General features: G+C 39.9%; 1 long non-coding RNA gene across 1 annotated transcript in view; it reads right to left on the reverse strand.

Moving 5' to 3' along the window:
* Nucleotides 1-23900, reverse strand: part of LOC118935412 (uncharacterized) — a 177934-nt gene extending 154034 nt beyond the window's left edge. The window contains exon 1 of the long non-coding RNA XR_005033807.2: nt 23742-23900. This is a non-coding gene — a long non-coding RNA (uncharacterized LOC118935412). The remainder of the gene's footprint in view (nt 1-23741) is intronic.
* Between the last annotated feature and the right edge of the window lie 1261 nt (nt 23901-25161).

Below are 25161 nucleotides of genomic sequence, written 5' to 3' on the forward strand. Positions count from 1 at the left end.
CCCCTGGTAGGTTGAGATTGGAATTCTCTCAACAAATGCTGAAAATGGCAGTAATTTTTAATAACAGTCACATCAGTGCTGGTCCGTAACTGTGATCTTCTGGCTGCAGCCTCCCAAACCATCATTCCCATAGATTTGTGCACATTTAGGGTGACTCTAAATCTCACACTAAATCCCTAGTTTCCCGTATTACTTAGAGGGGGCCTTTGTTCCTGGCTGAACCCAGACTGATTTGATGTTGGTATGAAAAATGTTCTAAGATCACTTAATCTTAAGAGGAAGAATATGGAATTGGTTCTCCAATTGATTAACTGTCAGGACAGTAATAATGCTGCAATGATTACACATGGTTGGAGGACAGAAAGGACCCCCTCGGGGTACACTCAACTAAAGTGTCAAGACAGAGCATATGGTAGGAGCAGAAGAAGAATGCAGGAAGTACTGGGGGCCCAGGAGACTTCCAGTTCAGCTCCCCAAATTCCTTCCTCAACTGCACAGGACAAACCTCATTTCTCGTGGATGAATCCCCATAATGGTCCAGATACATGTGAAGATTCTTAGTTTCCACAGAGCTTAAACCAAAGTTTCCAGAGGGGTCTCCTATACCCTATTCATCACACAGGCATAGCCAGGCTATGTAACTGGTTGAATCAGGTAAATCACTAACCTGCATAGCCTAAAAAATATTAAAAAACTGGCTCTGGCCTCCACCAAGGGAATGGGGAACTTTTAACCACATTTTAAAGGTCGCTAGTTAGCCTATCCCCTACCCTTATGTTGCCAATGTGTCAATAGCAGAATTCCAGATTTCCCAGAGATAAGCAGAGATCTATCCCAGTCCACCTGTAAAATAACTCTATCCTACAAAGACCACACTGGCACTGGAAAACAAGACAATGGTAGTCTGTGAGAGAGCAGTAAAAAAAAAAAAACAACAACACTGCATTCTGGAGGATGACCACTGTCTATACCACTGTCCAGGACTTGAAAGATGTGTGGGAGGTTATTCCTATCACATACCAAATCAACTCACCTATTTTGGACTATGCAGAAACCAGCTGAATCTTGGAGAACTACAGGGGATGATCATAAATTAATCAGGCGGTGACTCTGATGGTAGCTGCTGTCCAGCAAATCAACGCAACCCCTGGTTCCTGATGAGCAGCTACCATTCTCATGATGTTTTCTTCTCTCTCCCTCTTTTACCAAACAAAGGGAGAGCAGTACATTTCCTCTGCCTTTCTGTCTGTTGAATCTAATATTTGAAAATTTAAACTTGTATTTTCTATATTTTTATAATTTCATTCTTTACTTATTCATTTTTACTGTACTTTACAAAAGTAGCAGTCAGAAATGGATTAGAAATTTTTTAAAAACTACATAGCACAGATAGTTTGAAAAATATTGCCCAAAATCAGGGATCACCAAATTACCAGGCCCCTCTTCTTACACCCCATGAGGTAAGAATGATTTTTACTTTGTTAAGAATTGTAAAAGGGAAAAAAAAAAAAGAATGCAGGATTCCAGATTCAAAAAGACATATGCACTCCTATGTTTATCACAGCACTATTTACAATAGCCAAGAAATGGAAGCAACCTAAGTGTTCATCAGTAGATAAATGGATAAAGAAGATGTGTTGCATATACACAGTGGAATATTATCATGCCATTTGCAACAACATGGATAGAGCTGGAGGATATTATGCTCAGTGAAACAAGCCAGGTGGAGAAAGACAAGTACCAAATGATTTCACTCATCTGTGGAGTATAAGAACAAAGAAAAAAACTGAAGGAACAAAACAGCAGCAGACTCACAGAACCCAAGAATGGACTAACAGTTATCAAAGGGAAAGGGACTGGGGAAGATGGGTGGGAAGGGAGGGATAAGAGGAAAAGGGACTTTACAATTAGCACACATACTGTAGGGGGCGTGGGCACGGGGAAGGCAGTACAACACAAAGACAAGTAGTGAATATACAGCATCTTACTACGCTGATGGACAGTGAGTGTAATGAGGTATGTGGGGGGGGGGACTTGATAATGGGGGGACTCTAGTAACGATAATGGTGCTCATGAAATTGTATGTTAATGATACCAAAAGAAAACAAAGCGCAATTAAAAAAGATTATCTGATGGAGAGTGTTATATGATCTCTAAAGCCTAAAATATTTACTACTTGGCCCTTCACAGGAAAATGATTCCAACCCTCACCCTAGACAACTTAGTAAAATACATGTGTGACAAAGCATAATAAATAAACCACTAAAAGATAAAAAATAAAAAATGGGGTTCTACATTTTGCTATGCTGATGGACACTGACTGTAAAGGGGTTTGTGTGGGGGACCTGGTATAGGGGAGAGCCTAGTAAACATAATATTCTTCATGTAATTATAGATTAAAGATAACGAGAAAAAAAAAGAAAGAAAGAAAAGGGGGATTACTCCCTGATAGGAAAAAACTAACTGTAAATCAACAATTAATGAATGCTTTAAATATCCTTAATTTTGATCATTTAAAGGGTGTCAGATGATCAGCTTTGGAAATACATTTTTCTGATAATATTACTTTCTCTTAAAAAAAAAAAAAGCAGTTCCTGTGTGGTGATCTCCAATAAATTCTTCACAATGGTATAAAGGGCATATCAAAGTGTGGGCAAAGGGTATGTTTGTGTTTATTCAGAGGATCAAAGCCTAATTTGCCTACCCAGAAAAAGAAATAAGATACGATATGAAGAAGAACTTCCAACATCAACATCCTCTGGAAGAGTCATTCCAGAAGATGATCATCAAAAAACTTCAACAAGGATACTGGCGCTGTTGCAGTTGTAGCTGCATTCATCCCACCAGTTCCTGGACTTGCCATTGTAAAGAAGAAGAAGATATCTAAGCTGGCCTGTGCATACAGCAAAACAACAAATTTGACTGGATCTATACTGTTGGAACTCAACCAAGAATTAGGAGAAGTGCAAGTTGCAGCACCCCAAAATCTTACAACTACAGACTATTTACTGTTAAAAGAACATATGGGATGTGAACAGTCCCCAGGAATGGGTTGTTTTAATTTGTCTGATTTTTCTCAACCTATTCAAATTCAGTTAGACAATATCCATCATATCACTGATAATTTTTCACATATGCCTAGGGTGCCTAACTGGTTTTCCTGGTTTCACTGGATATGGCTGGTAATTGTAGGTCTGCTTTGGTTATGTAGCTGTATTCCTATTATGTTAATGTGTGCACGCAATTTAATTAGTAGTTTAAAACCTATACATGCTTATGTTACACTACAAGAAGATACGTCAAAGAAATAATCAATCTTCCCATGTTTTCTTCTGTCAGCTACTTCTATAGCTTTTCTTCTTCCTTCCTAATTACAACCCTTAAGTAGAATTCGTGCCTCATTGGGGCCTGTATGGCCCCAGAAGATGACTGGTTAGCCAGAGACGGGTAAGATTCCTCAAGGGAGGAACAACCTAAGACAGGCACAGTCGCAGAGGGGCCATCAGGTGAGAAATTGGGGATCAACAGAGGTGAGGCTTAGAACCCCACCCCCCCCTGTTTTGAGAGAAATCTTCTGCATCTATGGATGTTTTGTTGCCCTTGTCTAGCTTGGATTAATACTTAGTCTATAGGCACACACCTGATCATCTACATTTGCCCTCTTACAGCACTAAACTATGTTTTCTACCTTTACCTTGCATCTACCTACCACTTCAGCATTTTATTTAAAATAATAATAATAATAAGGGAGAAATGTGGGATTCACATATAAATCAAGTATAAAAATCAAACGAATATTCACATTTGACCTGATTGTTTATAGTTCATGATGCGTGATCAAAACCGAAAGTTTCTGTGATGACTGCCCTTGTACTGTTCACCATGTAAGAACTTATTCACTATGTAAGAATTTCTTCACCATGTAAGAACTTGTTCGTTATGCTACAGAAGATTGGAGACTGTTGAGAATTAGGCTTGGGGTTGATTAATGATTGTGCATTGAGTCCCCTATACAGAATGTTATTGTTGTTAACAACCATTTGATCAATAAATATGAGGAGGAGGTGGAGCCAACATGGTGGTGTGAGTAGGATAGTGGGAATCTCCTCCCAAAAACATATATATTTTTGAAAATACAACAAATACAACTAATCCTAAAAGAGAGACCAGAAGACACAGGACAACAGCCAGACTACATCCACATGTGCGAGAGCCCAGCGCCTGGTGAAAGGGGTAAGATACAAAGATACAACCACCGGCCCGGCGGGACTCCAGCACACTTCCACCCTGCTCCCAGCAGGAGGGAGAGGGAGCCCAGGACTGCTAAACACCCAGCCCCAGCCACCCGCAACAGAGCGCAGACACAGTGCATGCGTGGGGGGATGGAAACTAGGGAAACAGGGCAGCAAGACCTCTGAGCGGGTTCCAAAGCTGATGCCCCTGTGACGAAGAAAAGCCAGTGCTTTTTGAAAGTCTTAAAGGGACAGAGACAGAACAGCTGGACAAAAACAACACAGGTTACAGCCCAGTGGCTGGAAATTACAGGGAAAACCGGGCGCACTAACCCCCTGGGCAACAGCTCTGAGACCCCTCATGGAGGTAAACAGCCAAACAGCCCCCCTGTCCATTACCCCTCCAGGCGCTACGAAAGCACAGAAGCAGCCTAAGGCTGGTCACGCCCTCAGAAAGTGAGCTTCTTACACTCTGGCCGGGCAAGACACAAAGACCTGGTCTACACGCAATTACCCAACACAAGCCACTAGGGGTCGCAGTTGTCCCAGTAAAGAAAGGCCAGTAGCAAGTGAAAAGTTTGGCCGTCCGGCTGACAGTCAATAGCACCTGTCAACATGAAAAGGCAAAAAAATATGATCCAGACAAGACTAACCCAGACAGCTTCAGCATCTGCTAAATCTTCCCCTGAGAAAGAAAATGAGGAGATAGATCTAACCAGTCTTCCTGAAAAAGAATTCAAAACAAAAGTCATAACCATGCTGATGGACTTGCAGAGACATATGCAAGAACTAAGGAAGGAGAATACAGAAATAAAACAAGCTCTGGAAGGACTTCAAAACAGAATGGACGAGATGCAAGAGACCATTAATGGACTAGAAAACAGAGAACAGGAACGCAGAGAAGCTGATGCAGAGAGAGATAAAAGGATCTCCAGGAATGAAAGAATTCTAAGAGAGCTGAGTGACCAATTGAAATGAAACAATATTCGCATTATAGGGGTACCAGAAGAAGAAGAGAGAGAAAAAGGGATAGAAAGTGTCTTTGAAGAAATAATTGCTGAAAACTTTCCCAAACTAGGGGAAGAAATGGCCTCTCAGACCAGAGAGGTACAAAAAACTCCCATGACAAGTGATCCAAGGAGGGCAACACCAAGACACATAATAATTAAAATCGCAAAGAACAAAGACAAGGACAAAGTATTAAAGGCAGCCAGAGAGAAAAAAAAGGTTACCTAAAAAGGAAAACCCATCAGGCTATCATCAGACTTCTCAACAGAAACCTTACAGGCCAGAAGAGAATGGCATGATATACTTAATGCAATGAAACAGAAGGGCCTCGAACCAAGACTACTGTATCCAGCACAAATATCATTTAAATATGAAGGAGGGTTTAAACAATTCCTAGACAAGCAAAAGTTGAGGGAATTTGCCTCCCACAAACCACCTCTACAGGGCATCCTACAGGGACTGCTCTACATGGGAGCACTCCTAAAAAGAGCACAGAACAAAACACCGAACATATGAAGAATGGAGGAGGAGGAATAAGAAGGAAGAGAAATAAAGAATCATCAGACCGTGTTTATAATACCTCAACAAGCGAGTTAAGTTAGACAGTAAGATAGTAAAGAAGCTAACCCTGAAACTTTGGTAACCACAAACTTAAAGCCTGCAATGGTAATAAGTACATACCCTTCAATAATCACCCTAAATGTAAATAGACTGAATGCACCAATCAAAAGACACAAAGTAATAGAATGGATAAAAAAGCAAGATCTGATGGAGCCAAGATGGCGGCGTGAGTAGAGCAGCGGAAATCTCCTCCCAAAACCACATATATCTATGAAAATATAACAAAGACAACTCTTCCTAGAATAAAGACCAGAGGACACAGGACAACATCCAGACCACATCCACACCTCCGGGAACCCAGTGCCTCGTAAAGGGGGTAAGATACAAGCCCCGGCGCAGCGGCACCTGAGGGCCCCTCCCCCCAGATCCCGGCGGGAGAAGAGTAGGCAGAGCGGGAGGGAGACGGAGCCCAGGACTGCTGAAAATCCAGCCCCCACCATCCAGATCAGAGCGCAGACACAGTGCATGCACGGGGACCTGGATACTAGGGAAACTGGGCAGCAAGAACGGTGAGAGGGTACTGGAGGCCTAGCGCGGGAGGACATCAGAAAAGCGAGTGGACATTTTTTTTTTCTCTTTTGTTTTGGCGAGCGCTTTTTGGAAGTCTTAAAGGGACAGGGAAACCAATACTAGGGAAACAGGGCAACAAGACCGGTGAGCGGGTATCGCAGGCTGGTGCCGGAGAACAAAAGAAAAGTGAGCAGACAATTTTTTTTTTTTTTTTTGCTGTTTTGTTTTGGCGAGCGCTTTTGGAAGTCTTAAAGGGATAGAGAACCCAATACTAGGGAAATAGGGCAGGAAGACCAGTGAGCAGATACCTGAGGCTGATGCTGGAGAATAAAGAAAAACGAGTGGCCATTTTTTATTTTTATTTTTTATTTTTTTAATTTTTAAAATTTATTAATTCTTTATTTTTTGTGGTCGTTTTGTTTTGGTGGGTGCTTTTTCAAAGTCTTGAAGGGGCAGGGCGGGAATCTTAATCCACAGGTAGGGAATCCGGGGATCTCTGGGTACCCTAATCCCCTGGGCTGCAGGGAGCACGGAGGCCCCTTACGGAGATAAACAGCCTACCGGCCACTCCCCCTCCAATGCGACTCCACCACTTTGGAGAACCAGCCCTAGCCAGGCCATGCCCACAGCAACAGCGGAGATAAACTCCATAGCAGCCGGGCAGGAAGCAGAAGCCCTGTCTGCGTGCAGCTGCCCAGCACAAGCCACTAGAGGTCACTGTTCTCCCAGGAGAAGAGGGCCACAAACCAACAAGAAGGGAAGTTCTTCCAGCCGTCACTCGTCCCAGCTCTGCAAACTATTCCTTTCACCATGAAAAGGCAAAACTACAGGCAGACAAAGATCACAGAGACAACACCAGAGAAGGAGACAGACCTAAACAGTCTTCCTGACAAAGAATTCAAAATAAAAATCATAAACATGCTGACAGAGATGCAGAGAAATACGCAAGAGATATGGGATGAAGTCCGGAGGGAGACCACAGATGCCAGAAAGGAGATCGTAGAAAAGAAACAAACTCTGGAAGGATTTACAAGCAGAATGGATAGGATGCAAGAGGCCATTGATGGAAGTGAAACCAGAGAACAGGAATGCACAGAAGAAGACAGAGAGAGAGAGATAAAAGGATCTCCAGGAATGAAACAATATTAAGAGAACTGTGTGACCAATCCAAAGGGAACAATATCCATATTATAGGGGTACCAGAAGAAGAAGAGAGAGGAAAAGGGATGGAAAGTATCTTAGAAGAAATAATTGCTGAAAACTTCCCCAAACTGGGGGAGGAAATAATCGAACAGACCACGGAAATACACAGAACCTCCAACAGAAAGGATCCAAGGAGGACAACACCAAGACACATAATAATTAAAATGGCAAAGATCAAGGACAAGGAAAGAGTTTTAAAGGCAGCTAGAGAGAAAAAGGACACCTATAAAGGAAAACCCATCAGGCTAACGTCAGACTTCTTGACAGAAACCCTATAGGCCAGAAGAGAATGGCATGATATATTTAATGCAATGAAACAGAAGGGCCTTGAACCAAGGATACTGTATCCAGCACCACAATCATTTAAATATGATGGTGGGATGAAACAATTCACAGACAAACAAAAGCTGAGGGAATTTGCTTCCCACAAACCACCTTTACAGGACATCTTACAGGGACTGCTCTAGATGAGAGCACTCCCAGAAAGAGCACAGAACAAAACACCCAACATAGGAATAATGGAGGAGGAGGAATAAGAAGGGAGAGAAGAAAAGAATCACCAGACAGTGTATATAACAGCTCAATAAGCAAGCTAAGTTAGGCTGTAAGATACTAAACAGGCTAACCTTGAACCTTTGGTAACCACGAATTTAAACCCTGCAATGGCAATAAGTACATATCTTTCAATAGTCACCCTAAATGTAAATGGACTGAATGCACCAATCAAAAGACACAGAGTAATAGAATGGATAACAAAGCAAGACACATCTATATGCTGCTTACAAGAAACTCACCTCAAACCCAAAGACACGTACAGAATAAAAGTAAAGGGATGGAAAAACATATTTCAGGCAAACAACAGCGAGAAGAAAGCAGGGGTTGCAGTACTAATATCAGACAAAATAGACTTCAAAACAAAGAAAGTAACAAGAGATAAAGAAGGACACTACATAATGATAAAGGGCTCAGTCCAACAAGAGGATATAACCATTCTAAATATATATGCACCCAACACAGGAGCACCAGCATACGTGAAACAAATACTAACAGAACTAAAGGGGAAAATAGACTGCAATGCATTCATTCTAGGAGACTTCAAGACACCACCCACCCCAAATGATAGATCCACTGGGCAGAAAATAAGTAAGGACACGGAAGCACTGAACAACACAGTAGAGCAGATAGACCTAATAGACATCTATAGAACTCTACATCCAAAAGCAACAGGATATACATTCTTCTAAAGTGCACATGGAACATTCTCCAGAATAGACCACATACTAGGACACAAAAAGAGCCTCAGAAAATTCCAAAAGATTGAAATCCAACCAACCAACTTTTCAGACCACAAAGGCATAAAACTAGAAATAAACAGTACAAAGAAAGCAAAAAGGCTCACAAACACATGGAGGCTTAACAACACTCTCCTAAATAATCAATGGATCAATGAATAAATCAAAATGGAGATTCAGCAATATATGGAAAAAAATGACAACAACAACACTAAGCCCCAACTTCTGTGGGACACAGCAAAAGCAGTATTAAGAGGAAAGTATATAGCAATCCAAGCATATTTAAGAAAGGAAGAACAATCCCAAATGAAAGGTCTAATGTCACAATTATTGAAATTGGAAAGAGAAGAACAGATGAGGCCTAAGGTCAGCAGAAGGAGGGACATAATATAGATCAGAGAAGAAATAAGTAAAATTGAGAAGAATAAAACAATAGCAAAAATCAATGAAACCAAGAGCTGGTTCTTTGAGAAAATAAACAAAATAGATAAGCCACTAGCCAGACTTATTAAGAGGAAAAGAGAGTCAACACAAATCAACAGTATCAGAAACGAGAAGGGAAAAATCACGATGGACCACACAGAAATACAAAGAATTATTACAGACTACTATGAAAACCTATATGCTAACAAGCTGGGAAACCTAGGAGAAATGGACAACTTCCTAGAAAAATACAACCTTCCAAGACTGACCAAGAAAGAAACAGAAAATCTAAACAGTCCAATTACCAGCAACGAAATTGAAGTGGTAATCAAAAAACTACCAAAGAACAAAACCCCCGGGCCAGATGGATTCACCTCGGAATTTTATCAGACATACAGGGAAGACATAATACCCATTCTCCTTAGAGTTTTCCAAAAAATAGAAGAGGAGGGGATACTCCCAAACTCATTCTATGAAGCTAACATCACCCTAATACCAAAACCAATCAAAGACCCCACCAAAAAAGAAAACTACAGACCAATATCCCTGATGAATGTAGATGCAATAATACTCAACAAAATATTAGCAAACCGAATTCAAAAATACATCAAAAGGATCATACACCATGAACAAGTGAGATTCATCCCAGGGATGCAAGGATGGTACAACATTCGAAAGTCCATCAACATCATCCACCACATCAACAAAAAGAAAGACAAAAACCACATGATCATCTCCATACATGCTGAAAAAGCATTTGACAAAGTTCAACATCCATTCATAATAAAAACTCTCAGCAAAATGGGAATAGAGGATAAGTACCTCAACATAATAAAGGCCATTTATGATAAACCCACAGCCAACATTATATTTAACAGGAAGAAGCTGAAAGCTTTTCCTCTGAGATTGGGAACAAGACAGGGATGCCCACTCTCCCCACTGTTATTTACCATAGTACTGGAGGTCCTCGACAAAGCAATCAGACAAAACAAAAAAATACAAGGAATCCAGATTGGTAAAGAAGAAGTTAAACTGTCACTATTTGCAGATGACATGATACTGTACATAGAAAACCCTAAAGACTCCACCCCAAAACTACTAGAACTGATATCGGAATACAGAAAAGTTGCAGGATACAAAATCAACACACAGAAATCTGTGGCTTTCCTATACACTAACAATGAACCAACAGAAAGAGAAATCAGGAAAACAACTCCATTCACAATTGCATCAAAAAAATAACATACCTAGGAATAAACCTAACCAAAGAAGTGAAAGACTTATACTCTGAAAACTACAAGTCACTCTTAAGAGAAATTAAAGGGGACACTAACAGATGGAAACTCATCCCATGCTTGTGGCTAGGAAGAATTAATATTGTCAAAATGGCCATCCTGCCCAAAGCAATATACAGATTTGATGCAATCCCTATGAAACTACCAGCAACATTCTTCAATGAACTGGAACAAATAATTCAAAAATTCATATGGAAACACCAAAGACCCCGAATAGCCAAAACAATCCTGAGAAAGAAGAATATAGTAGGGGGGATCTCACTCACCAATTTCAAACTCTACTATAAAGCCATAGTAATCAAGACAATTTGGTACTGGCACAAGAACAGAGCCACAGACCAATGGAACAGACTAGAGAATCCAGACATTAACCCAGACATATATGGTCAATTAATAATTGATAAAGGAGCCATGGACATACAATGGTGAAATGACAGTCTCTTCAACAGATGGTGCTGGCAAAACTGGACAGCTACATGTAGGAGAATGAAACTGGACCATTGTCTAACCCCATATACAAAATAAACTCAAAATGGATCAAAGACCTGAATGTAAGCCATGACACCATTGAAGTCGTGGAAAAAAACATAGGCAAAAACCTCTTAGACATAAACATGAGTGACCTCTTCTTCAACATATCTCCGCAGGCAAGGAAAACAACAGCAAAAATGAGTAAGTGGGACTATATTAAGCTGAAAAGCTTCTGTACAGCAAAAGACATCATCAATAGAACAAAAAGGAACCCTACAGTATGGGAGAATATATTTGAAAATGATAGATCCGATAAAGGCTTGACGTCCAGAATATATAAAGAGCTCACATGCCTCAACAAACAAAAAACAAATAACCCAATTAAAAAATGGGCAGAGGAACTGAAGAGACAGTTCTCCAAAAAAGAAATACAGATGGCCAACAGACACATGAAAAGATGCTCCACATCGCTAATTATCAGAGAAAAGCAAATTAAAACTACAATTAGGTATCACCTCACACCAGTAAGGATGGCTGCCATCCAAAAGACAAACAACAACAAATGTTGGCGAGGCTGTGGAGAAAGGGGAACCCTCCTACACTGCTGGTGGGAATGTAAGTTAGTTCAACCATTGTGGAAAGCAGTATGGAGGTACATCAAAATGCTCAAAACAGACTTACCATTTGACCCAGGAATTCCACTCCTAGGAATTTACCCTAAGAACGCAGCAATCAAGTTTGAGAAAGACAGATGCACCCCTATGTTTATTGCAGCACTATTTACAATAGCCAAGAATTGGAAGCAACCTAAATGTCCATCAATAGATGAATGGATAAAGAAGATGTGGTACATATACACAATGGAATACTACTCAGCCATAAGAAAAGGGCAAATCCAATCATTTGCAGCAACATGGATGGAGCTGGAGGGTATTATGCTCAGTGAAACAAGCCAAGCGGAGAAAGAGAAATACCAAATGATTTCACTTATCTGTGGAATATAAGAACAAAGGAAAAACTGAAGGAACAAAACAGCAGCAGAATCACAGAACTCAAGAATGGACTAACAGGTACCAAAGGGAAAGGGACTGGGGAGGATGGGTGGGTAGGGAGGGATAAGGGGGGGAGAAGTAGGGGGGTACTAAGATTAACATGCATGGGGGGGTAGGAGAAAAGGGAGGGCTGTACAACACAGAGAAGGCAAGTAGTGATTCTACAACATTTTGCTATGCTGATGGACAGTGACTGTAAAGGGGTTTATAGGGGGGACCTGGTATATGGGAGAGCCTAGTAAACATAATATTCGTCATGTAAGTGTAGATTAGTGATAACAAAAACAAAGCAAAAAAAAAAAAAAAAAGGGCAGTTCCTGTGTGGTAACCTCCAACGAGTTCTACACAAGGGTATAAAGGGCATATAAAAGTGTAGGCAAAGGGTATGTTTGTGTTTATACAGAGGATCAAAGCCTAATTGGGCTACCCCGAAATGAACTCAGATACGATATGAAAAAGAACTTCCAACATCAGCACTCTCGGGAAGACTCATGCCAGAAGATGATCATCAAAAAACCCCAACAAAGATCCACGCACTGCTACAGCTGTAGATGCACTCATCCCACCAGTTCCTGGACTTGCCATGGGAATGAGGAAGGAGATATCTAAGCTGGCCTGTGCATACAGTAAAACAACAAATTTGACTGGATCTATACTGTTGGAACTCAACCAAGAATTTGGAGAAGTGCAAATTGTAGCGCTACAAACTCTTACAACTACAGACTATTTACTGTTAAAAGAACATATGGCATGTGAACAGTCCCCAGGAATGGGTTGTTTTAATTTGTCTGATTTCTCTCAGACGGTTCAAGTTCAGTTGGACAATATCCACCATATCATAGATAAGTTTTCACAAATGCCTAAGGTGCCTTAATGGTTTTCTTGGTTTCACTGGAGATGGCTGGTAATTACAGATATGCTTTGGTTATGTAACTATACTCCTAGTATGTTAATGTGTGTGCGCAATTTAACTAGTAGCTTAAAACCTATACATGCTAAAGTACTCTACGAGAAGATATGTCAAAGAAATAATCAATCTTCCCATGTTCTCTTCCGCCTGCTACTTCTATAGCTTTTCTTCTTCCTTCCTAATTAAAACCCTTAAGTAGAATTCGTGCCTCATATCAAATTTACCGAGTATCATAACTCCTCCAAGTGGTAAAGATACCTCAAGACAAATGCTGGGCATAGAAGCCACAGGGCATAAATACGCAAAGAAGTAAAAAGCTAACCTTTTCAAACAATAAGGCTTCCCTCTCACTTACCAACTTCACATTTCCCTGTATGGCCCCGGAAGATGACTGGTTAGCCAGAGACGGGTAAGATTCCTCAAGGGAGGAACAACCTAAGACAGGCACAGTCGCAGGGGGGCCATCAGGTGAGAAATTGGGGATCAACAGAGGTGAGGCTTAGAACCTCACCCCCCCTGTTCTGAGAGAAATCTTCTGCATATGTGGATGTTTTATTGCCCTTGTCTAGCTTGGATTAACACATAGTCTACAGGCACACACCTGATCATCTACATTTGCTCTCTTACAACACTAAACTATGTTTTCTACCTTTATCTTGTATCTACCTACCACTTCAGCATTTTATTAAAAATAATAATAATAAAGAGAGAAATGTGGTATCCACATATAAATCAAGTATAAAAACCAAATGAGTATTCATATTTGAACTGACTGTTTAGAGTTCATAATGCATGAGCAAAACCGAAAGTTTCTGTGATGACTGCCCTTGTACTGTTCACTATGTAACTTATTCATTATGTAAGAATTTGTTCTACATGTAAGAACTTGTTTGTTATGCCTCAGAAGATTGGAGACTGATGAAAATTAGGCTTGGGGTGGAATAATGATTGTGCATTGAGCATTGACTCCCCTATACAGAATTTTATTGTCGTTAACAACCATTTGATCAATAAATATGAGAGATGCCCTCACAAAAAAAAAAAAAAAAAAAAAAAAAAGGACAGACTTCCAATGGTAAAATAAATAAGTAACCGGGATGTAATGTATAGCATAAGGAATATAGTCAAGATATTGTAACAGCTTGGTAGGGTGATAGCTGGAACCTAGAATTATGTATATAAATGTTCTACCACTGTGTTGTACACTTGAAACTAATGTAAAGTAATACTGTGCGTCAACTACCCTTCAATAAAAAATAATTATTTAAAAAAAAAAAAAAACTACAATGAGGTATCACCTCACACCAGTAAGGATGGCTGCCATCCAAAAGACAAACAACAACAAATGTTGGCGAGGCTGTGGAGAAAGGGGAACCCTCCTACACTGCTGGTGGGAATGTAACTTAGTTCAAGCATTGTGGAAAGCAGTATGGAGGTACATCAAAATGCTCAAAACAGACTTACCATTTGACCCAGGATTTGCACTCTAAGGAATTTACCCTAAGAATTCAGCAATCAAGTTTGAGAAAGACCAATGCACCCCTATGTTTATTGCAGCACTATTTACAATAGCCAAGAATTGGAAGCAACCTAAATGTCCATCGATAGATGAATGGATAAAGAAGAGGTGGTACATATACACAATGGAATACTACTCAGCCATAAGAAAAGGGCAAATCCTACCATTTGCAGCAACATGGATGGAGCTGGAGGGTATTATGCTCAGTGAAACAAGCCAAGTGGAGAAAGAGAAATACCAAATGATTTCACTCATCTGTGGAGTATAACAACAAAGGAAAAACTGAAGGAACAAAACAGCAGCAGAATCACAGAACTCAAGAATGGACTAATAGGTACCAAAGGGAAAGGGACTGGGGAGGATGGGTGGGTAGGGAGGGATGGGGGGAGAAGAAGGGAGGTATTAAGATTAGCATGCATGGGGGGGAGAAAGGTGAGGGCTGTACAACACAGAGAAGACAACTAGTGATTCTACAACATTTTGCTATGCTGATGGACAGTGACTGTAAAGGGGTTTGTAGGGGGGATCTGGCATAGGGGAGAGCCTAGTAAACATAATATTCATCATGTAAGTGTAGATTAATGATAACAATAAATAAATAAATAAATAAATAAAAAGCAGTTCCTGTGTGGTGACCTCCAATTAGTTCTACACAATGGTATAAAGGGCATATAAAAGTGTAGCAAAGGGTCTGTTTGTGTTTATACAGAGGATCAAAGCCTAATTGGGCTACCCCAAAAATGAACTAAGATACGATATGAAAAAGAACTCCCAACATCAGCACTCTGTGGAAGACTCATGCCAGAAGATGATCATCAAAAAACCCCAACAAAGATCCACGCACTGCTACAGGTGTGGATGCACTCATCCCACCAGTTCCTGGACTTGCCATGGGAATGAAGAAGGAGATATCTAAGCTGGCCTGTGCATACAGTAAAACAACAAATTTGACTGGATCTATACTGTTGGAACTCAACCAAGAATTAGCAAGTTGTAGCGCTCCAAAATCTTACAACTACCGACTATTTACTGTTAAAAGAACATATGGGATGTGAACAGTCCCCAGGAATGGGTTGTTTTAATTTGTCTGATTTCTCTCAGACGGTTCAAGTTCAGTTGGACAATATCCACCATATCATAGATAAGTTTTCACAAATGCCTAAGGTGCCTTAATGGTTTTCTTGGTTTCACTGGAGATGGCTGGTAATTACAGGTATGCTTTGGTTATGTAACTATACTCCTATTATGTTAATGTGTGTGTGCAATTTAAGTAGTAGCTTAAAACCTATACATGCTGAAGTTACTCTACAAGAAGATATGTCAAAGAAATAATCAATCTTCCCATGTTTTCTTCCGCCTGCTACTTCTATAGCTTTTCTTCTTCCTTCCTAATTAAAACCCTTAAGTAGAATTCGTGCCTCATATCGAATTTACCGAGTATCATAATTCTTCCAAGTGGTAAAGATACCTCAAGACAAATGCTGGGCATAGAAGCTACAGGGCATAAATACGCAAAGAAGTAAAAAGCTAACCATTTTAAACAATAAGGCTTCTCTCTCACTTACCAACTCTACATTTCCCTGTATGGCCCCGGAAGATGACTGGTTAGCCAGAGACGGGTAAGATTCCTCAAGGGAGGAACAACCTAAGACAGGCACAGTCGCAGGGGGGCCATCAGGTGAGAAATTGGGGATCAACAGAGGTGAGGCTTAGAACCCCATGCCCCCTGTTCTGAGAGAAATCTTCTGCATATGTGGATGTTTTATTGCCCTGGTCTAGCTTGGATTAACACATAGTCTACAGGCACACACCTGATCATCTACATTTGCTCTCTTACAACACTAAACTATGTTTTCTACCTTTATCTTGTATCTACCTACCACTTCAGCATTTTATTAAAAATAATAATAATAGAGAAATGTGGTATCCACATATAAATCAAGTATAAAAACCAAATGAGTATTCATATTTGAACTGACTGTTTAGAGTTCATAATGCATGAGCAAAACCGAAAGTTTCTGTGATGACTGCCCTTGTACTGTTCACTATGTAACTTATTCATTATGTAAGAATTTGTTCTACATGTAAGAACTTGTTTGTTATGCCTCAGAAGATTGGAGACTGACGAAAATTAGGCTTGGGGTGGATTAATGATTGTGCATTGAGCATTGACTCCCCTATACAGAATTTTATTGTTGTTAAAACCATTTGATCAATAAATATGAGAGATGCCCTCCCAAAAAAAAAAAAAAAAAGTACACACTCCCAATTGTAAAATAAATAAGTAACTGGGATGTAATGTATAGCATAAGGAATATAGTCAAAATAGTGTAACAACTTTGTATGGCGATACCTGGTACCTAGAATTATCATGTATATAATTGTTGAATCACTGTGTTGTACACCTGAAACTAATGTAATACTGTGTGTCAACTACCCTTCAATAAAAAATAATTGTCTACAAAAAAAAAAATATGAGAGATGCCCTCTCAAAAAAAAAAGAAAAAAGAAAAAAAGCAGATTCTTGAACGTCACCCAGAGCATCGAATTTAGTAGTGCTGAAATCTGCCTTTTTATAATGCAGCCTGGATGGTTCTGATGCACATGGTCAACATCCCACACTTTGAGACACACCTATGAAAAAAATGATTAATATTATGGTGCTTTGCTTTTTTCAGATAGAAAATTAGTATTATTTATATATAGAATATATTTTTATATAATATATATATATGTAGCTTTTCTGTTTATATACATAATACTATGTAACTATATATAATCCTATATAACTGTAAAAAAAAAATCGGGGTTCTATAACCTCAGTAAGGTTTCTAGAATTCTGGTGCATGTCAATATATCAGCTCTGGGGTGAAGGACAGACTGGTATATCTGACATCTACTGCCACCAAGAGAGAAGCACATGCCTAGTGGGCCTCTTTGGGTTTTGAAGGCAACATAGGCCAGATTTGGGCATGAAGTTTGCTTGGTCACATTCACCAGGAAAACTTGTAAGATTTCTCATTTTTAGTGGGGGTTCAAAGAACAGGCCCTGCCATGGATCCAAACTACTGTGTGAGCCTCTCTGCCACCTGTGCCACGTGATTCAGCAACTCCAGTGGCACGTGAGCTGTCCGTAATCACTTTAGGTTGTTATATGGAGCTTTTGGAGGGACCCTATCAATGAAATATCATGCAGACCCTTGGGATTCTAGAGTCAATCATGGCCTCTTCTGCAGAAAACCATTCTCCTTTGAAACATAGCTTCACCTAAACACTGGACCCTGAAAAACTAACTGGCCGTGAGCCACAGGGTTTCCATGCTTGAACTGCTCATCCTAATCTGACTGCTGTCTGAACCCCAAGCCGTAAAGGATGATGTGGGTAGCAGCCGTCCATCTTCAAGTGGAAGTGACATGAAAGAATGGGCTGCACAAGGTCCTGAAGGCATACATAGGCTGCATGAGCAAGTAGCTTAGTCTCATGGAACCTACTGCTGGAGAACAGCCTCTTCTCCCTCACCTCATCTTTTGGCCTCATGGAGACTCTCCTTTGACCAGCTCACTAAGAAAATGGTTGGGCATTGTTTACAAATGGTTTCAGAAGATAATGCAAACAATCCAGAAAAAGATGGCAGTAGTGTCCTGCAGGGGAGTTGTTTAGGGGATATCTTCCCTGCAGATAAGATTGTGGGCACTTACGCAGTGTGCCTAGAAGATTGCCTGGACGGAGATTGCCTGGAAGATGAAAGTATAAGTCTACACTTATTTGTGGGCAGCCACTAACAATTTAGCTCAATGGCCAGAGATTTGAAAAAAAGCAAAATCCAAAAACTGGAAAAACTGCTCAGGAAAAGAGCTATGTGGATAGATCTTCAAGAATAGACACAGCGTGGGGAGATTATATTTGTGTCTCATGTACACAGGACAGGGCAAACATAGCAGAGGAGACTCCAACAATTAGATGGACTAATGTCCCATTCTGTGAAGAACAATCATGTGGAGCTTATGTATAAAAAATCAAAATATGACTTTTCATTCACCATGGCTGATGTGGCTATATCCATGGCTAAGGGACTGACTTCTCAGCAACATAAGTGCTACTTCTGAATCCCCCTGAGGCAGAAAACTATGTTATGCTTGCTTAGGGCAAAGGAATTATGGGTAGCAGAAGTGGGAAGTTACATATATCAACTACGGCCATGTGGCAAGTTGTGGAAAAGGGCTAGTAACTGTCCACATTTTCTTTATTCTTTGGTATGTATATATTTACATAAATTAACCTTCCCCTCCATTATAAAATATAAAATATGCTCCTATTGATTGACTCTATATTTTAATATTCAAGTCATGGAATATCAGACATGGATAAAGTGGCATATGAGCCTTTGTGCCTTTCCTTTTGGGAGAATGAATGTGCCTGCACTTAAATCAAGGTTAGTGCAAGGTTAGCTGGAAGTAATACATATTCGTCTTTATTCAGAAATTGAATATAGGGAGAAATGCTATACATGGATGCTGAGGTGACAAAGGGCTGAATTTTATTGAATTGTCTGTTGTCAGCTTAGCATGGCCCACATTCCCCTCCTTCACAATGCAAGAGGAGTAGCCGGGTACGGTTTGGGGTTACAGAATTGGAGAAACTCATGTGGTATTTTACAGGCAGAATGGAAAAGAGATCGTTATTTTTGGAAGCTCAAGGTAACCAGATTCATTGGTGGATGGAGGATATTCCCCAGGAATTCCAGATACACCCACATTTTGTGGTAGTACACAGTTGGTGGGAACTTTCCCAGAGATACTGGATGGCAGCGGTTTCCTGGCAACCTCTTCAGAATCACATGCATTCGTGCTTCAGGCCGAGGTCTTCAGCGACTGTTCCCCTGACCTTCCAGCTGATTTTCCAACACTCACTCTCTCAGCTCTTGCCACAATCACATAAACACTAACCCCTTTAATTGGCATTTTCCGCATAATACCTAGAGTGGCTCTGTTTTCCTGATTAAACCCAGATTGATATGAATTGTTTGCCACTCAAATTCTTCCTGATTTCCAAAACACAGTCCATCTGTGACCCTGGCAGTAGCACGACTCAAGACATTTTTATGGCGTTTGGATGTGGCCACCTTTTGTTTGGAAAATGGAAGGTAAGATGGGGAGAAGCAATGCTCTAAGGCCTGAGTGATGTTAGTCATGAAATTTGGATGTCATGGTTTCAGAATGCACTATGCCAGTGCTGAGTCCTGGACCCCAAGTGACGGAAATACGTACATCTTCTTAAACAAATGTGTGTGTGTGTGTGTGTGTGTGTGTGTGTGTGTGTGTGTGTGTGTGATGCACAGAGCCTCTTCATTTCAGAGTCTAAACCAAGCTAAATGCAGTTCTAAAAGTAAAAGTCATCTGTCCAGGAAGAAGATGAAGGGAACATATATAGATGCTGTCTTCTGGTCTATATGTTACCATCATTTTAAAAGCTGTCACAGTCAGAAACTGGAATGCATTGTTTAATTGAAATACATGAAGTGATTCATTCATGTTGCTTCATAAATAAAAGCAAGTGACATGAAATTTGTCACAAATTAGTCACCCCCTCCCTTTATTATTCACATCAAAGGTCCAAAAGGAACATGTTGTATTCCCTCAGGGTGATTCACTGGAAGTAAAAAGGCCCACAAAGTGTTTAAGTCTTTTAAAATTATACATCAAAAATGCTTACAATAAACACACTCCAAGTAGCCAACTGAGAAACCACCAAGCTACAAACATGCCAGTGCCTTTGTGGGGCACTTCCTACCAAACCCGCGTTACCTAAGCCCATGCAGAAGACATCAATTGCAGTCCCAGCAGTAAGGAAGATTTCAGATTCATTTTAATCCTAAAATTAAAGGGATAGAAAAGATGCTGAAAGATTTTCAAATTCATCAAGATTAGACTTAAATTGCTCCAAGGAGAACAGAATCCAATCTCTTTAGATTCTCTAGGGAAGGGACATTCAGCTTCCTCTGCTGCCATTCTCACTGCTGGGTACCATTCAAAGTCTTAGATGTGACTCTAACCTACATCAGTTTTGTTGCTATTTCCTGTCCTTTGTTCCACAGTAAATAAGGACAGTTTGCATCCTCTTTGTGGACGAATGCTTTGAGATGGACTTACTTATATGTATATAAAATGCATATGTGACCCTGAAGCCTACTTCACTGCCTCATCAATTTGTGAGCACCTCCTATGTTACTGTTTCTGTGCCAGACATTGAGGAAACAGAAAGAAACAAAAGGAGCTCATAATCTAAATTGTAAACCTAAGCACCATCTTTAACTTTTGTAACTCTTTACAGATTATAAACTGCTTTCATTCTCCTGATAATATTTGAACTTCATAAAAATCTCACATTTTCTGTGATTACTCTCTCAGTAATATGATGCAAGACATAACAAAGAGGTGAGGGATCTTGGGTGGTATCCCATATCTTTCAATTCTTTGTCCAAGACTCTTTCTATTATGCCTGCTTTATGGAAAATTTTTATCAGTCAAACCTTTCTTCAGATAAAAACTAAAGCGATAGCCCAGCATACCTGAGATACAAATCTGGGCCCCTTGCTTCATTTAGACAATCCAGGTAATAATCTTGCCATCCAACTTTTTCATCCTGCACATTCATTATAAAGAGGACAACATACATATCCAAATTTGAGTGAATATTGTAAGGTTTCTGAACATTTCACGGGAAAATGAAGGAGAGGAGTCAGATCATCTTCTACAATTTAGTCAAAATTGCATGAGACAATTTTCCCAAATTTTTTCATGGCCACTTAGCCAGACGATGGTCCTTTCTCCCACCTGTCTACCATTTTCATTGCTTTACTCCGTTTTGATGCAGCAGCGTGCACACGGCAAGCTCTAAAATTCACATTACCCACAGGTGACCGTCACTACTTCAGGCAACTCTCTTGGCAGGTGTACACCACTGCCCATCTTGACCCAGATGCTTTACCTGGGGATTATTCAGTTATGAGTAACAAAGACTAGCCACAAACTTCCTTAAACAAAAATTAGTGTAATGATCACTTGATTCCCACAAGGACTGAATCAGGAAGTAGAAAACCAGGTCACAGGTCACTATGTGATTTCTCTAAGCCTTGACTTGGTGGCTTCCCCACTACTAACATCCTCTGCAGCAAAGTTTTCTCTGCTTCTCCCACTAGAATTAAGACACTCCACAGGAGTCAGACAGCAACTTAAGTACCCACCAGAGAATATCAACAATTCCCACATCCTGGGAAAGAAAATCTGATTGGTCCAGCATGTGCCAGCGGTCAGATGTCCAGTAAACCCACCCAGCCAAAGTCACGTAACCCATTCCCTACCCAGCAGATATACTGCAGATACACTGTCAAGAAGAGGCCCTGGGTGCAACTGGTAAATTGGTTAAATATACACATAGCCACCATTTAAATCTATACTTCTGAATTTGAGAGGCCAATATTTATCTGTTCAATCAGGTAGCTCTTCAGTAAACAAATACAAGTTTCTGCAGTGCAAAAAAGATTCCATGGAAAGGAAACAAAAATGCAAACATACAGCCTACCCAGAGACAGCCTGCCCAGTAGAGAGTAAAGCGTGTATACAAGATAGAAAACCATGGGCCTGGTGGTATATTCCTGTGTTTCCATAAAGTTCTTTATGAAAGTTTTCAAATATTATCTTTGTATTTCTTTGGGAGTCTAACAATATAATCCTATTCTGGATTATCTAGATAAATGCCTAGTAAGCAAGTTTTGCCACAGAATGTATTGCTTAAGTCTGGTTGGTGTCTGTGGATGAGGTGTGAAATGACCATCCTACTAACCACTTTCACTTGAATAGTTTAATGAGATGTTTTTCACATTGGGATCCACAGACAGATTGGGGGAAAGGGGAGTCTTTGGGGTTTCTCAAGTTTAAGAAGCACTGATATATAAAGAAAGTAGAAAAGGTTTTGCCATTTATTGAACCCCTCCTATGAACTACATATTTTTAGAAAGATTTCATAAAATTTCACACTTTACCTTGAAATAATTACTTGAAGTTGGCATTATTGTCCACCTTGTGTAGGTAAGGAAACTGAAGCCTATAAACGCTAAGCAGTTTGTCCAAAGGTTCCAGAGATGGTCCAGTAAGAGCCATTAATGATAAGGCCAGTTTATGTCATCTACATCTTTTCTTCTACATCATGTTGACAAGAAGAGTGAACATTTATGTGCTAACCTCCATACTTTTATTTATGGCATATAGGTAGTTAGGAGATAATTCTGGCAAAATCAGAAAAACTGGAAAGCATGAGCTACATATAGGGAACAAAGATTATTTGAATCTGGTACATTTAGTGGGCATCAAAATAGGGTTGGCAGATTTAGCAAATAAAAATACAGGGTATCCAGTGAAATAGAAATTTCAGATAAACCATGAATCATTTTTACGGTATGACTATTTCCCTGACGGTATTGGGGATATATTTATATTAAAAATGATTTATGGTTTAACTGGAATGCAAATTAACCAAGTATCCTATATATTATCTAACAACCCTCCATGAAAGGAGGTACCTGGGTATAAACAGGAGGGGTAGGGGGTGATGGAGATAAATGGCATTGAAAATTAGACATTATTCTCCCAGCAAAGGGGAATCCATTGGAATTTTCGAGAAAAACAATGACATGATCAGATTTGTGTTTCAAGAAGATTAATCTAACTGAGAAAGGTAAAACAAACTAGAGACATGAAGTGCTGGAGGTAGCAATTGAGGGCCTGAATTATGCTAGTGGCACATGGACAGAGGTGCCAGGACAGATCTGAATGATGCCAACAGACGCAGCATCATCAAATTAGGTAATCTCAAGCTGACCAGTGAAATTTGCCTATATTGATTTGCTGAACTAACAGACACCTTTGAAAAAACTATGTGCCATTGTCAATATTTCTATTTTAAAACACATACTTGAAACACCTCTTGGATTGTTTGCCCCACATTTGGGTCACATTTTCCCCAGAAGCTATGTAAACTGCTCAGACTCAATCCTGAGTTCCTCCACTAAGTACTTTTTCATCATGACAGTGAACTCAGAGCACACACTCAAGAGGCAAATGATGGATTAAAGACAGCTTCAAGCTGCCAGTGGGAAAGGAAAACAGAAGAAGACTGAAGACTGCAGCATACCAGAGAGAAACCTTACCTTTCTGCTGTTTTTCATCAAGCATGAAGTTTATCTTTTGCTCCAGGCCTGCAATGTTTTTCACACGGTCACTGTGCTTTATGGTCACAATGTAAGTCCCCTCCAGAGGTTACCCAAGTCATCCATCATGCCAGGCTTCAGTTGTCACATGAGCACCATCTGGACACCACACACACTGAAAAAGAGAACAGAATGTGCTGGCAAATTTTAGAATTTTTTAAAAACCCTTTCTTTTTTTTTCATTTATTCAGATAATAGTTTTTGCATGCCTACCAAGCTCTAGAGTAGATCCCCAAACTAAAGGTCATAGACCAGATCTGGCCTACAGCCTGTTTTTATAAATAAAGTTTTATTGGAACACAGTCACATCCATTTGTTTATCTACTTTCAAGCCACAATGGCACAGAGAGATCCCATGTCCTACAGTTTCAGCAAACTGTCCTAAAGAGACAGACAGTAAATACTTGATGCTTTGTGGGGCCATTAGTGAGTATAGGGATACTATCGGTCTGTCACAACTACTCTAGTCTGCATTGTAGAGCAATAAGCAGTATGTAAATAAATGGCCATGGCTGTATTCTGATACAGTTTTATTCACAAAAGTAGAAACCTGCAGCCATAATTTGCTACTCCTTTGTTCAGACCATAGAATGGCTCAGGAGTATGTCTCTAGAAAAAGATAACAACTGCCCCCAAGAATTAGCCAACAATGGCCCAGCATTTTTATTTAACTCCACAAGTGTAGACACAGAGGTTTGACAAAACATATTTTGTTTGTTTAGGTTTTGCCATTTGATGACTTATCTATCTTGGAAATGCAATTTCAACACATCACAATTAAATCTCAAGTTCATTTTATTCTGTTTTGTTCTCATTCAAATATTAGTTTTATTAGTATGGCTATTGCAAAAAAGAAAAAAAACTTTAATACATTTCTCAAATTCACTTGACCAGAGAAATTTTATGGTGTTTTTGTTTTGTTTTTATTTCAACATATACTTGGGTAAATTGGGCCTTTAGACTAAATTTGGATTTAGATTCTCCTGCATGATGACCAATTGCTTATAGCTGGAAAGGAAAATAGACAACCATTTAGTAAGCACACTCTGAATTTATCCATTGCTACAACTAGATGGTATTTATTATACGTGGAAAAATAATTTATCAGTAAGAATCCAACTGATAGAGAAACCAGACCAGTAATTTAATCAGGAAAACTTTAATATCAAGAATTATTAACTAGTATGGAGGGAATGAACATTTCACTAGTGTAAGATAAAAGAACACTAAAGAATACGGGAAAAGTAGATATGAGGCAGCCACTACCAAGAGGGCTGAAGGAGAGCATCCAAGGAAGAAACAAACTCAGAAAAGGATGAGGTTCAGACTTCCTTTGAGAGCATGGTCAGGGCCCCCCAGA

This window comes from Manis pentadactyla, chromosome 2, assembly GCF_030020395.1.
Source record: "Manis pentadactyla isolate mManPen7 chromosome 2, mManPen7.hap1, whole genome shotgun sequence".
Taxonomy (NCBI): domain Eukaryota; kingdom Metazoa; phylum Chordata; class Mammalia; order Pholidota; family Manidae; genus Manis; species Manis pentadactyla.